The sequence below is a fragment of the Piliocolobus tephrosceles genome, chromosome 8, assembly GCF_002776525.5.
Source record: "Piliocolobus tephrosceles isolate RC106 chromosome 8, ASM277652v3, whole genome shotgun sequence".
NCBI lineage: Eukaryota > Metazoa > Chordata > Mammalia > Primates > Cercopithecidae > Piliocolobus > Piliocolobus tephrosceles.
In genome coordinates, this window is record NC_045441.1 from 21338269 (window position 1) to 21348588 (window position 10320).

Below are 10320 nucleotides of genomic sequence, written 5' to 3' on the forward strand. Positions count from 1 at the left end.
TATCTCTTGAGACAGTCTTTTCTTATTTACTTATAAAAGATGGAGTTGACGCTGGCATCAACACACACACAGAGACACATACACACACACAAGTCCCTGTGCATAAATGAACCCAGCTATGGAATCTTGGCTTTGCTACGTGCTGTGTGACCTTGGACAAGTTACTTAACCTCTCTAGGCCACAATGTCCAGGTACCTGGGACAGGGTCTGGCTTACCAACATGGTACAGGACGACACTTTTTAAACCAGGGACTTGACTTGGACGTGCGAGTCAACAAGGTACAGGACACATTTCTCCCCTGGAAAATCTTGCTTGGGCGCCGAGGCCCGGACGTAGCAACCAAACGTTGGGAAGAGGCGCCCAAAGGATGCCGGGCCTGGCTCCTTAAAGCCCAGGTTCTCCCTTTTGAGAGCCACAACCAAGAAATAAAAATCTAGCAAAGAGGGGGCCACTTTCTGCGGCGAGATCCGCCCTCTCAGCCGCTCCTCCCTCTCCCAGGCCCCCTCCCTACTCCGCGGAGAGCAGCGCCGCGGCCCCTGCAGCCAGACGCGCGGGGTGCGGCGGGGCCCCGGGGGCCGGGGTGGGGGAGGTGGAGGGTGGGCCCCACGGTCACGTGAGTCGGGCCAGCTGCTGCGGGGGGCGGCGGGCCCCAGCGCCTGGAGTCTGGGTAGGGGGAAGCGCCCGGCGGCCGCCTCCGCCACTGCAGCTGCAGCCCCCGATGTCGCCGCAGTAATCCGGCCCCGGCAGCACCCGAACCCTCGGCGGCCGCAGCCTCAGCACCCCAGAACGGAGAGCGGAGTCCGGAGCCCGGATCCCGCCGCCCCAGGTGAGCCGCGTCTGGGAGCGCAGGGCATTTTGCAGCGCTGCTTCCCGGGCGGTTTCACCCCCACCCGCCATCGCCACCTCCCGCGCCTCATCTCCTCCCTCTCTCCCTCCGAACCCGCGGGTAGCGTTAACCCAGGCCGATTCTAGGTGCTGGCCCGGGAGCCTGGGCGGGGCGGTCAGAGGAGAAGTGGCCTCGGCCTGAAGCCGGGGTGACTCGGCTCGGGGACTGCGGGGGTGCAGGAGAGGGATGCCAGCCCTGGGCTCCCGCACCGCAGCCGGGTTCCCCGCGCTGCTCTTCCTGGGTTTCCTTTGCCTGGCAGCCAACCTGCTGCCCGCTGGAATGCGCCCGTACGCCCCTGGCCTCGCCACCCTGGGGTCCGGGGCGAGCCGGGCACCTTCCCCGAGGTGCGGTACCTGCTGCGCGGGCCGGCGCCGCGAACATGGCTGCCAGGAGACGCCCGCCGCCTTCGGCCCGGCTCTGCCCGCGGCTGCTGCACAGTGTCCCGGGACAGCCCTCCCCGCTAGGCCGACGCGCGCGGGCCGCAGCTGGGTTCTTCGCGGGCCGAGCGTGGGACTTAACACAACTTCCCTCGAGCCGGACCCGGGCGTTTTCTCCGCGGGGCGCCGGGCGGGGCTGCCGAGAGGTCGGCGCGTGTTCCCGGGATAGGGATTGTCCGGCTTGGTGGACCTCTGCCTCCTCGGCTCGCTCTTGAGGCGTCGAGTATTTGGCGACCTCACTCGTGAGGGCCGAGAGGAATGTGGTCTGCAAAGCAGGAGGGGCGACTGAACTTTAAAGAATTGAGGAGAACTCGGATTTGGGAATAAAAATGTCCATGAAAACATCGAAGGAAACTGTTATCTGCCTTGACTCAAAGCTGACCTTGTAGGGTTCTGTTAAATAACGTGGCTTTTCTGGATTTTCTGTCTGATTCTAGCTTGCAAGTGCCTTGACTTACGCTCGCGTCCTGCAGCCCGGTGGGGTGCGTGCGTGCGTGGGTGCGTGCGTGTGTGTGTGCGTGTTGTGTTCCCAGCCTGGTTAGAAGATGCATCAGTTGCAGAGGAAACCTGTGCTAATTCAAAATGGCAGCATGAAAAATCAGGCCAGACGGAAGCAGCACAGACCACAGCCATCAGCCGCCCCCTGATTTAAGCTTCAGGGAGGGAATTAGTGTGAGTCAAGGCTCATCTGGTGATTCTTGGAGCTGGCTAGATTTTAAGGTGCTGCAGGGTCCTGGGAGATGTTAAGTGCGAAGTTTGGAGAGCTGTAATTATTTTTCCTAACTTATCAAAAGCTGATACAAAACCTAGTTAAAACTCTACGGTTTTAGTCTGATTTTCTCCAGGCTCAACTAAAGTTGACTCTGTGGCTGCTGATGTCTTTTTGATGCACAGCCTGGAGGTTGTTTGATACCTACAAGCTCTTAAAAGAGATTGGTGCACATTATAAACATCATCCAAGAGCAGTGCACATAACAAATACCAGGTTCTTAGAGCAAGTTTCCTTGGAAGAACTGATTTAGTGACACGAGCAAGCACCCAGGCATGAGGAAATGGGAAATTCTTGAAAGGTGACTCATTTTAGAATTTTTTTTTTTAAACAGCCTTTCCCTTTTCACTTCCGTGCTGCCAGCCATCTTGTCTTTTGGTAGGAGGAGATGCATGAGGAGGCAAATGCTTCAGGGATAATGGAAAAGAGGAGGATGAGCTAAGGTCGGGGCAGAGCTGGAGGCAGCCTGAAGGAGCATGCTGTCAACCCCCTTTTTACAGCAGGAAGGCTGAGGCCAGAGGGGTGAATGGACTCCAAAGTCATATAGCTGGCTGGCAGCTGGCAGTGAGGACCCAAATCCGGGTCTCATAACTCCCCAGGGTTCCACATGCTACCTTTTAGAGCCTGGGGGAGAAGAGCAAGTCTGTATTATTAGGAAGGCAAACACTTCTAGCAATGGGAAACCAAACTATAATATGAATTACAAAGTCTATAGGTGTTTAAAGTCAATGACAACACCTTAATTTCTTAATTCAAGACTTTTAACTTCTTAAGCTGTACCTACCTCATGTTCACATTTTCCAGTGGTGAAACTGTTTCTATAGTTAAGAGCCAAAAACATTATTTTAGTAGTCTTTGAGGCGAGAAGTACATTTTTTATTAAAAATTTAGTTGCTTGTGTTTGTGGAGAACCATTAGACCAGTTTATTTTGAAAAGGAACCAAAGTGGGCCATGCATTTCATTTTTTTTGACTGTTTCTAATTTTAAGTAAAAGTAAATAACAAGCCTATTTTAAACATAACTTTGAAGCAGTGAAGACATTTTCCTGTGATTTGCATTTGACTTTTCTGAGTCATGAGTCAGTGACCTTAGATCTACTAAAGCAGAGCTAGAAATTGTGCGTGGTTAGTGTGAAGAGGTGGTGAAGGTATGGAAAATGTTTCTTCTGGGCATCTGAACCTTCACAGACAGTGATGTGCAGAGGGAGAAGGTGGCAGGAGGCAGGGAACAGGGAGATGAGGCAGTGGAGCAGATAGGAGCTAGATATGAATATATATGTCCAAGTGAAGACAGATGCTGATGAGACGTGCCATTTAGAAAAATAATTTGAATTAGAGGATGAATGTGAAGATATGCCAAAGATATTTAAAATAACAAGTTGTAAAAATACAGAAATGCATGCAATTTGTGTCTGTTGAAGAATAATAAGAAACAGATAAACGATTTTTTTTAATCCATTTTCATTAGAGAATCTAGATCTGTGCTGTTTCATCTGGTAGCCACCAGCCTCATGTGGCTGTTGAGCACTTGAAATGCAGCTAGTTTGTATTGAGATATGTTGAGTGTAAAATACACACACAATTTCAAAAATTTAATATGAAGAAAGGATTTAAAATATCTCATAATTTTATATTGATTTTATATTGAAGTAATATGTTGGATATATTGGGTAAAATATATTACTAAAAATAATTCCACCAGTTTGTCTTTACTTTTAAAAATGTGGCTACTAGAAAATATAAAATTGCAAATATGGTTCGCATCTATCTTGCTCTTTCTTTCTTTCTCTGTCTCTTTCTCTTTCTCTTTCTTTCGTTTGAGACAGGACCTCCCTCCATCACCCAGGCTACAGTACAGTGGCACAGTCTCGGCTCACTCCAACCTCCGTCTCCCAGGTTCAAGCGATTCTCTTGCCTCAGACTCCTGAGTAGCTGACATAACTGCACAGTGCATTGGAAAGTAACTTCCCCATTCTGACACGTCTGTGTTCACATATCCAAATGAAATGAATGCATCCCAGTACAGAGAGAGGGCCCTGGGACCTAGCTCTGGTCCCACTTGTAATTAGGAGTTTGGCCTTGAGCACACCACTTATCAGTCTCCTTCCTTTTATTTTATTTTATTTTTATTTTTATTTATTTATTTTTTGAGACAGGCTGTTGCCCAGGCTGGAGTGCAGTGGCCTGATCTCAGTTCACTGTAACCTCTGTCCCCCCAGTTCAAGTGATTTCTTCTGCTTCAGTCTCCTGAGTAGCTGGGATTACAGGCGTGCACCACCATGCCCAGCTAATTTTTGTATATTTTAGTAGAAACGGGGTTTCACCATGTTGGTCAGGCTCGTCTCGAACACCTGACCTTGTGATCTGCCTGCCTCAGCCTCCCAAAGTCCTGGGATTACAGGCATGAACCACCGCGCCCAGTCTGGTCTCCTTCCTTTTAAAATGAGATGAACAAGAGCTATCTACCAACTTCACTGATCACGTTTAATTTGTTAGATTTAGCCAAATTACCCAAAGCTACTTTCCCCACACAAGTCAAGACTAGATATTATCAAATTTTTAAATCTTTGTTCACCTTATGTATTTAAATGGCACCTTATTTTAATTTGTAATTCCTTTTTTTTTTTTTTTCTAGACAGAGTCTAGCTCTGTCGCCCAGGCTGGAGTACAGTGGTGCTGTCTTGGCTCACTGCAATCTCCGCCCCAGGTTCAAGCGATTCTCCTGTCCCAACCTCTGGGATTACAGGCATCTGCCACCACGCCCAACCTCAAGACCTCAGCCTCCCAAAGTGCTGGGATTACAGGTGTGAGCCCCCGTGCCCGGCCCTTTAATTTGTAATTCTTTAATTGTGAGTGAGAGAAATATTTCTAGTAAATATTTTGGCTGTTTGTATTTATTATTCTTTTAACTGGTGCTTATATATTTTCATATTTTTCCTTTGGGGTGGTCATCTTTTTCTTACTGATATGTAAGAGCTCTATATATATCAAGGGAAATTATCTCTTTTTCATGTATAATGCAGATGTATTTCCCAGGTTCTCATTAAAAAAATTTTATCCCACAAGAAATTTTAAGTTATTTTATAATTAAGTCTATATTTTCCTTGGTGAATTGAGTTTATGTTTTTGCTTGCTAATGTTATTTTTAAAATTTACCCATATGATTTGTATTTTTGTGGTTTTAATTGTAAAAATTTAAAATTATAAATTATAATAATTTATTTTGGCTTAGGAGTGAATTGGGGATCTCAACAGATTTCTTTCTTTCTTTTTTTTTTTTTTTTGGAGACAGTCTCACTCTGTCGCCCAGGCTGAAGTGCAGTGGTGCGATCTCAGCTCACTGCAATCTCCGCCTCCTGGGTTCGAGCGATTCTTGTGTCTCACCTTCCCGAGTAGCTTGGATTACAGGTGTGTGCCACCATGCCCGACTGATTTTTGTATTTTTAGTAGAGATAGGGTTATGCCATGTTGGCCAGGCTGCTTTTAAACTCCTAGCCTCAAGCAACCCACCCACCTCAGACTCCCAAAGTGCTGGGATTACAGGCGTGAGCCACTGCGCCTGGCCCATCTCAACAGATTTCATTTTTCCTTTCCCCATCCTGTTATAGTCAGTTATTCTGGCAACACTTACTCATCTCAGTTTCAAATTCAGTCTTCATCATATGCTAATTTCCTACATTATATGCCTATATTTCAGGACTTTCTACTTCTGATTCTATCAGTAACAAACTATCTTAATACTGAAACTTTACAATATAGTTTAATTCCATGCAAGTCTAGTATTTCCTCATTAATTTTCATTTCTGAAACTTGGCTAATCCCACATATCCCTTGCAGATGGACCTCAAGATCATTTTTTGTCAGATTTTCTCCAAAAGCCCTATTTATATGTTGATAGCTGTCATATTGACTCCACAGATTAATTTAGGGAGGGCTGACTCTTTTACATAACACTGAATCTTTCTAGCAAAGAACAGGAACATTCTCTGTTCTTTAAATCTTCTGCCATGTCACCATAAAGTCTTAAGAGTTTTCTTCATTGAGGATTTGTACATCTCTGTCTAGTAAACTGACATAAAATGGTAGAATCCCTATAAAGAAAACTGTAGAACTCTAATGATGAACTTATAAAAAAAGCTCGCACCAAAGAAGAGACACGCAGGGCATGGTGGCTCACACCTGTAATCCCAGCACTTTGGGAGGCTGAGGTGGGCGGATCACGAGGTCAGGAGTTCGAGACCAGCCTGGCCAACATGGTGAAACCCTATCTCTACTGAAAATACAAAAATTAGTTGGGCCTGGAGGTGCGTGCCTGTAATCCGAGCTACTTGGGAGGCTGAGGCAGGAGAATTGCTTGAACCCGGGAGGTGGAGATTGTGGTGAGCCGAGATTGCCATTGCACTCCAGCCTGGGCAACAGGGTGAGACTCAGTCTCAAAAAAAAAAAAAAAAAAGAAGAGACACTTCAACACTTCTTGCTCTTGATCGGGAAGATAGAGTCAGGGCAGCCTGTGTTTAAGAGCATTTTGGAAGTCTGAATTTTCACTCCACTACTTGTAGAGTATAACAAACTGCTTGTTTGTTATACAACCCCGAGCAAAATACTTCACCATGTCACCATTTTTCTTTTTCTTTCTTTTTTTTTTTTTTTTGAGACAGGGTTTCGCTCTGTTGTCCAGGCTGGAGTGCATTGGTATATTCATGGGTCACTCCCACTCGGGCTCAGTCTGTCCTCTCACCTCAGCCTTCCGAGTAGCTGGAACCACAAGTGTGCACCACTAAACCTGATTAATTTATTTTTATTTTTTTGTAGAGATAGGGTCTCCCTAGGTTGCCCAGAATGGTCTTGAACTCCTGGACCCAACTGATCCTGCTGCCTCAGCCTCCCAAACTACTGTGATTACAGGCATGGGCTGTAGCACCTGGCCACTTCACCATATGTAGCTTCCATTTTCTCAGCTGTAAAATGGAGATAATATCTGTGTGATGGGTTATTGTGAGGATTAAGTGATTACACACACACACATATGTATATATATGACTTAGCATGTTATTAAGCATACAGTGAATGCTTAATGTTCTAACATAAATTTTTAGATGTTATGATTGTGATTATTTTAGCTACCCCTGTCAAATGAATCTGTAAATTCAGTATAATTCCAATCATAGACCCAGAGGAACACTGGAAACACTTTGTCAATATTTTAAAAGTTTGATTTGGGAAACAAATTGGTTTCCATTGGTTAATGGAAGAGCCATAAGTGTGGAAAAGAGTCAGTGGGGGTGAGCTAGAGTATTGCTTGCTTTGTATCAGAGCATATCAGCCACAGGCCTCCAAGACTTTGTGCCTAGCCTGTACTAGGTGACAGGCATGTCCTTTCCCACCATTCTTTGCCTCCTTTCTACCCTCACTCCCATACCTACCCGCAATCTGAGCCTTCTATGGAATGTTCTACTCAACATCTCTTAGGCATGGTTATGAAGCTCTCATAGGTGGAAGGGATGGCAAAGACCACATACTCTCATTTATGAATTTTTTTTGTGATAGGCGAGGTTCTTTATGTCCAAGAAGGTAAGAAGCAATGTATGTGTTAGTCACATCTACCTGTCCTCCTTTCCTCAGAAGCTCCCAGTGTCATTAGGGCCCTCACCCAATCTTGTATGGGGCTGAAGGGAACTGGGTAGATTTCAGTCTAGTGGGTAGGGAGCCTGGGGCCTCCCAACTTGAACTTCACCTGAAGCTGGGAGAAAGGGCTTGAGATGGTTCATGATCCCTTCTTCTGTTCTAATGATTATGTATTTAACCTAAATCTCCCAGTGCTTAATTTACTCCCCTGTCAGCTAGGCATCTTTGAAAGCTCTCAGAAGCATTTCGGATCAATATCCTAAGTTGGGTTACTAACTTTCTCTCTTGGTTGTGTACATAGACAACTCTTCATCCAAATGATGAAAACCTTGAGATATCTTAGCTCCATTTTCCCTGCAGTTGAATATAGTGCTCGTAGGTGGTTAGGGACTCAAAATATGTGTTAGTAACTCATCTGGCTTAAAAATCCCAACTAAAATTATGTAGTGATCAAAAGCTTTTCTGAGTGTCTTTTTCACCTCTTTCTTAAGGTAAAGCTTTAGTGTATTTTTTTTATTGCACTTAGCAGTGCCCTAGTGACCTGGAAGAATTAGTGAAATGTCTTAAAGTGTTCTTCTTAAGCACTGAAATGATCAGATTTTAGAAAATAATTTAAAGACCAATAAAGCAATATGAGTTGCTGTAAAGAATTTTAAAACTGTATAACTAGATAAAGTAAAATTTAAAGTTTCTATCCCCTTATCCCCATCTTTACTCTCACTCTCAATTCTCAGTTAGATGTTAATCCTTCTGGGTCTTTTAAAATCTATCCATCCATCTATGTGCCTATCTTTCTATCTACCTACCTATACTTATATTTACATAAATGTATATGCACGCATATATAGGTGTATACATAATCATGTATTCATATATGTATATAGATTCCTTTTTGATAATAAAATGGTTTACATTTGATAATGATAAAACACAACAAGTAGCTCTAGAATTAATGGACGTTATTAATGGACTTTTACAAAGTGGTTAAAAGTAACCCTTTGTTTTTGGACCAGGAAAATTTACATCTTATTACCTTATTTCTTCTGTAGGAAATGAATGTTTGGCTAATTTTTTAGTGATGGAGAGTTAAATGGCTAACGACCATTTTGAGGATGACTGGGAAATTTTTTTTTTTTAAATCCCAGTTTACAGAGTTAACAAAGTACATATCAAATCACATTAATGGGAAAAGATCAGAATAGACAATGCACTGTTTTGATGGGAGAGGAAGACAGATGGTGGGAATAGGAAGGTCATAATTCAAAGCAACCTTGCCAAATTAGTGGACACAATGGCAGTAATGTCAAAAATAAGAACAGAAGGAAATGAAAGGACCCGAGATGTGGCTTGCTCAGTACCTCCCTATTTCCCACAGAGAATGCTTTTGGCAGCTAACCACAGCCTGCCTATTTCAAATACATCCTTCATCCTTTGTGTCCATCATCATTACAGTCCTAGAACCCTGTTCTTTATGATCAAGTTAAAGGAACAAACCTTTCTTGAATTTATCTCTATTCCAGACACTCTACATATATTATCTCATGTAATCCTCATAACTGTACATGGTTGACATGGCACCATTGTACAGATAAGGAGCTTAGTAAGTAGAGGAGTAACACCTGGAATCTGGGTCTATCTGACTTTTTAAAAAAGCCATAATGTAACCTCTTAGAGTGATTATCCTGACTGCATAGGTCCAGCCTGTAGGGATAATCTTATGCAAATCATTTTCTTCCTTTATTTTTCTATGAAAGAAGGAAAATTGTTTTCCAACCTGCCATGTATAGGAAAACATCTTTCTTACAGTGAACTTGATCTAACTATATTTTTCTAATTTGGTTAGTTTGAGTAAAAATGAATCCTACATAAGTCATCTGTTCCTTAATGCATTTTTTAAAAAAGTATCCAAGAATGGATGCCATTCAATTAATCTCTCCTCTTTCCTTCACTTACAAAATCCATAGAAGAGTTCTTACGTGACAGATGTGCATGAAGACTGCATTTTTAAAAAGTGGGATCATATTTTAAATGCACAGAGGGGTGGGTAGAGAATCACTGGGTATGGTAGAGTTCTTGTAGGTGGTCCTTGAATTCGAGTGTGTCCCAGCATTGAATGTGCACAGTTATTTTTCACTACACTATTATTTCACTACACTATTATTTTTCAACTATGTAAGGACTCTACTGTCATTGCATACATACAGATTCATTAAAAGTGTTACTAAATTTATAACATATATTCATCACATATTTTCTCCAGCAAATTACAATGACTTTATGTGGAAATGTTCATGAATTGTTTTTTCTTTTTTTTTTTTTTTTTGAGATGGAATCCTGCTCTGTCACCCAGGCTGGAGTGCAGTGGCGTGATCTCAGCTCACCGCAACCTCCGCCTCCTGGGTTCAAGCCATTCTGCTGCCTCAGCCTCCTGAATAGCTGGGACTACAGGCACCCACTACCATGCCTGGCTAATTTTTTGTATTCTCAGTAGAGACAGGGTTTCACCATGTTGGTCAGGCTGGTCTCAAACTCCTGACCTTGTGACCCACCCGCCTCGGCCTCCCAAAGTGCTGGGATTACAGGCGTGAGCCACCGCACCCA

The 10320-nt window shown here is 43.9% G+C and overlaps 1 protein-coding gene across 6 annotated transcripts in view; it reads left to right on the plus strand.

Annotated features, from left to right (window-relative positions):
• The first annotated feature begins 553 nt into the window (after positions 1-553).
• The window catches only part of SCRN1 (secernin 1), an 87483-nt gene continuing 77716 nt past the window's right edge, over positions 554-10320 (plus strand). For 2 of the 6 annotated variants that reach the window (XM_023188374.2, XM_023188375.2), the window contains exon 1: positions 654-828. The gene's annotated coding sequence lies outside the window, so the exon portion shown is untranslated. Of the gene's footprint in view, positions 829-4876; positions 4899-10320 lie in introns of those variants that run through there. The other 4 variants (XM_023188373.3, XM_023188371.3, XM_023188372.3 and 1 more) reach the window with 3 other exon arrangements.